Source organism: Schistocerca cancellata, chromosome 3, assembly GCF_023864275.1.
Source record: "Schistocerca cancellata isolate TAMUIC-IGC-003103 chromosome 3, iqSchCanc2.1, whole genome shotgun sequence".
Classification (NCBI taxonomy): domain Eukaryota; kingdom Metazoa; phylum Arthropoda; class Insecta; order Orthoptera; family Acrididae; genus Schistocerca; species Schistocerca cancellata.
The window spans coordinates 477,265,416-477,270,698 of NC_064628.1; the positions used below are offsets into that span (position 1 = coordinate 477,265,416).

Genomic DNA, 5,283 nt, shown 5'->3' on the forward strand with positions numbered 1-5,283 from the left:
GGACGTACCGCCGAATTGCTCAACACGTGGGGCGTGAGGTCTCCACAGTACATCGATGTTGTCGACAGTGGTCGGCGGAAGGTGCACGTGCCCGTCGACCTGGGACCGGACCGCAGCGACGCACGGATGCACGCCAAGACCGTAGGATCCTACGCAGTGCCGTAGGGGACCGCACCGCCACTTCACAGCAAATTAGGGACACTGTTGCTCCTGCGGTATCGGCGAGGACCATTCGCAACCGTCTCCATGAAGCTGGGCTACGGTCCCGCACACCGTTAGGCCGTCTTCCGCTCACGCCCCAGCATCGTGCAGCCCGCCTCCAGTTGTGTCGCGACAGGCGTGAATGGAGGGACGAATGGAGACGTGTCGTCTTCAGCGATGAGAGTCGCTTCTGCCTTGGTGCCAATGATGGTCGTATGCGTGTTTGGCGCCGTGCAGGTGAGCGCCACAATCAGGACTGCATACGACCGAGGCACACAGGGCCAACACCCAGCGTCATGGTGTGGGGAGAGATCTCCTACACTGGCCGTACACCACTGGTGATCGTCGAGGGGACACTGAATAGTGCACGGTACATCCAAACCGTCATCGAACCCATCGTTCTACCATTCCTAGACCGGCAAGGGAACTTGCTGTTCCAACAGGACAATGCACGTCCGCATGTATCCCGTGCCACCCAACGTGCTCTAGAAGGTGTAAGTCAACTACCCTGGCCAGCAAGATCTCCGGATCTGTCCCCCATTGAGCATGTTTGGGACTGGATGAAGCGTCGTCTCACGCAGTCTGCACGTCCAGCACGAACACTGGTCCAACTGAGGCGCCAGGTGGAAATGGCATGGCAGGCCGTTCCACAGGACTACATCCAGCATCTCTACGGTCGTCTCCATGGGAGAATAGCAGCCTGCATTGCTGCGAAAGGTGGATATACACTGTACTAGTGCCGACATTGTGCATGCTCTGTTGCCTGTGTCTATGTGCCTGTGGTTCTGTCAGTGTGATCATGTGATGTATCTGACCCCAGGAATGTGTCAATAAAGTTTCCCCTTCCTGGGACAATGAATTCACGGTGTTCTTATTTCAATTTCCAGGAGTGTATTTTCGAAGATACTACGTATGATTCTATCTTTATTAGTGGGCGCCTGTGTGGTACATTGTCAAACGCTGTTCGTAAATCCAACAAGATGTGAGCTATCTGTTCACCTGCATGTATAGTTTGCAAGGTGTCGTGAGTAAATAATGCAACCTGTTTTTTTTTTTTTTTGCGAGTTGTTTTCTCTGAATATGTGCTGATTTTTTAAGAGCAATCTGTTTTCTTCCGTGGAAATCATAATTTTTGAACTTCGAATATGTTTGCGGTCTTGCAACATAGTGATAGTTATCTATAATTCTGCGAAGCCAACTGTAAGGCGTCATCTCACCTTTGCACACACCTCTTTGGGTACCAGAATGAACTGAATTTGCTTCACTGACTGATAGTCGGATCACAGCTCGTGGGCTTATGGGCTGTAATAAAATTGTAGGGCAACGGATTAACGATAGTAGAAGGAAGGCCGTAGCAAACTTGAGACATGGGAGTTTCACTGCACGATCTATGTAAATAAAAGTGTATATGTTCGTTTGATTTTTTTTCTAACAATGTTTCCCTGTTATTAAATTTATAAGCAAATGTATATTGCACATATTGTAAAATAGGTATATGGAAACATGTGCCTATACCAGTGGAGCATATTATCAAATTTCAAAGCAATCGGTCATTTCGGAGATTTGCGAACAAGACAAACGTAGATGTTCATTCCTTCAAAATCTCAAATTTCCGAAAGCTCTTCGAGGTTTGCTTTGAACTTTTGACACAACTTTACGTTCCAATACTCAAGTGTATTTATATTTTAAAGGAACCTTATCAGCTACATATACGCTGTTAGTAAAGAGGGGGGCCATGCTAATCTTCTCTGTATCGTTCCAATTTTAGTATATGTACCGCCGAAGCGAGTACTGTTAGTAAAGAGGAAATTTGTATTTATGACATATTATTTTATGACTGGAATACTACTACAGAATCTGAGTTTGCAATAAGAATAAACAAGGCTTAAGGGCAGAGAGTGTGGGGAAGAGATGGGCCGAGGGGTGGGAGAAAATGGACATATAAAATGCGAAGGAGGAGATGAGAGAGAGAAGTGGGAGGAGATGATGGACAGAGATGAGTGGAGGAGGTGATAGACAGAGAAAAGGGAAAGAAGGAGGAGATGGAGTTGGGGAGATGGAAAGAGACAGGGGCGAGCAGGAGATTAGGACGTATATCCAATTCCCATAAATATTAGAAACATGTGCTTTCTCTTTTTTTTTTCTTTTCAATTTATGAAGATTGTGCCACAGCAAAGCGTAGCCGTATACAGTTAGCAGATTATAAAAACGGGATCATCTAACTGTGAAATGAAATAATGGTCCTAATTAACCTAAGTCCAAAATTTCTCTGCTTACACGTACAAGGACAAGAACTATTCGCAGGGTGTGCTCGAGACTGAAAAATACGGAAAAAAAGAAAAGATGCGTCTACTACGCTTGAAATACTGTTGTAACACTCACATCACCTGGCATTGACTGGGTAAGATACGTGAATGGGAAAGACCGCCTTCTTATAAATGAATTATGGAAATACAAATTTGCGTTGGATATACAGACGTTGCCTCATTGCGCCAGCAGAACGGAAAAGTACCATTCGCAAATACAGCCACTGGTTGAGTCATGTATGAGCCTTCAGTCATTGAAGAAAAGTGTAGGACTTACGGAACTTATTTGATCCAAACAATAAGTCTACAAACTGTCGACTAGTCTCATATGTTACTCGCATAAGATGCAATTTTTCTCCATTCTCTGTATACTGTGGGATAGAATGCCGTGAGTACCCGAGACCTACTGCTCTCTGCAACAAGTCAGCTGCTGGCTGCGGCAAAGTCCCTTCGCTACATCTGTGGGTCACGTTCTCTTCTCATCCTCTGAGGACCAACTGCCCTCACAAGATCTCCTGACGCAGAATTTTACTCAGAGCCCCTAGACGAAGTATTTAATACCGAAGCCGACGTCTCTCTCTCCTCTCAACAAAACCCTCATAGTTTCCTACTACCAATTAAAAAGCTCCGCAAAGTGCTGACAAACGTTTTTACGTTGTTAATAAATCGTCTAACTATATGTTGTGAATTATTAAACAGTTTTGCGTAGCACTCCCACCTTTCAGTTAAGTATTTCACGTCAGCCAGTACGCTCTGGTACGAGTTGACACTTTTCCACACCCCACCGCTGTCACTCCTGAAAGGCTAGCTGGTGATCTTGTGAGAGGGGGCGGGGTGGGGGGGGGTCTTGACCGGACTCGCAAGTCACTGCCCTCTGGCTCTCTTTCTTCTCTGGTTCGTCGGCACCCCATATACACCACAGAGAAAATTACAAGTAAATTGTTACCAGAAAAGAGAAGGAATTATTGTAGCAGCTTAAACTTTGCAATCAAAGACGTTATTTACTATCAGTATTACAATTTGTTAACTGACAGTAACCTTCTGAAAAAGGGCCGTAAGTGATCGAAACCAGAAAATAAATTAAATTTCTTTTATGCAACAGGTTGCTTATAATTGCATTATATACGAATACAGTTGTTGTGGACAGAAAAAATACTAAAGATAATAATATCATACAAATACAAATTCATAGACGTACAAAAAGAAGGGACTTGCCGTTGCGTCACAAACTTGAAGCCGAAGTCTTACATCTGAAATAGGCTAAAGCATTAAGTTCATCGCAGTGATACCTCCATGATGCTACGCGGTGACACTTCCAAGTCACATCGCCGTGACGTTCCCGTATCCGGTTTCGACCGTATTGAGTACTTTGATCGTATGCAGGCGTAGTTGTTGCCGGCTTGTGTCGTTTCCGGGTGCACTAATTGATCAGATCTTAATCTAAAGTTTAAAAAAGGAATCAGATTTCATACGTAAGTGAAGCCGTTGAAGCAATATCTTCGTTTGTGTACATGAATTATGATTGTGCTATTTACTTTTATTGCAGTGGTTTTATTTCTGTCAGTTGATTTCAGATTTCTCTTGCTTTACCCAGTGTCCGTTCTTTCTTTCCTTTCCGGTGTTTTTCATTGCGGTCCCAAACCCCAAACACTTCGACATCCGAACCACGCTGTATCAATGGTCTCACCCCACACAACACACAGCTACGTAACCTCGCTGACTTTTGATACAGCATCCCGTGTCCTAAATTCCTCCGGCTGATAATTATTCATTGTTCATATTTCCTACTTATTTAAAACAGATTCTGGATAGAAAAATCAGAAGCAGCGGTCACGTGTGTGTGAGTTTTTTTTGTGTAAGATTGTGTGTGTGTGTGTGTGTGTGTGTGTGTGTGTGTGTGTGTGTGTGACCTTTACTTCTTTTCTGATGAAGTCTTTGACCGAAAATTTATGTCAACTCTCTTTCCATCGTGCCTGGCTGTTGTTCGATGTGTGAGTAGCAGTCTGTTCACTTCACAGTATAGTTATTGCCTCATGAACTTTGTTGTAAATAATTCATTTCACTTCAACAGGATCAGTGATGTACATAATTACATTACCAGAAGAAAGAAAATGAGATTCATTATGCCACTTTAAGGTTGTTTGTTGCAAAAACAGGGGTTCAGAATGCTGCAGCCAAAGTTACATGAAATATGAGATGTCCAGCAGTGGACTGACACGTGTCACAATTATTACCATTTTGGTCAACAAAGTGACATGTATGTATAAAAGTTGTAAATTCCGTGCCGTCAAGACAGATGTGTTGTTGGCTTAAATAAGTTTTAATTTTTTTTTTAATAGAAGGGTTCTAATATCTATACTTCTCATTTGTGTCTGTACTGTGGTCAAATGTTTCATTAATAATTTTTATTGTTTTCCACTAATTTCAATTTTAAACCACTGTCAGGTCGACAAATGTTAAGAACATAACACGGAAGGAATGTTTGTTGACATCCAAAGTACAGTCAACACACAAAACTTCTGTTGTCGAAGAACAGCTCTCCCATATTATGTAGGTAATACTTGTCAATCTGATAATGATTTAAAATCAAAATTACTCGAAAATAAGAAACATTAATAATACAAAAATTTTGTGTTTTAACATGTGTTTTCTGAATCAGTTACGAACCTTGGAGCACTGCCTGCAGAAAGGTACTGTTTGTGAATGGAATTACGATGTGAATATTTTCTGTTGCTGTTGTGATATTGTCCGAATACTGCTTTGATGCAACTCTACG

The 5,283-nt window shown here is 42.8% G+C and overlaps 1 pseudogene; it reads right to left on the minus strand.

Annotated features, from left to right (window-relative positions):
- Positions 1-1,930: 1,930 nt before the first annotated feature.
- Positions 1,931-1,993, minus strand: LOC126178689 (U6 spliceosomal RNA; annotated as a pseudogene).
- Positions 1,994-5,283: the final 3,290 nt, after the last annotated feature.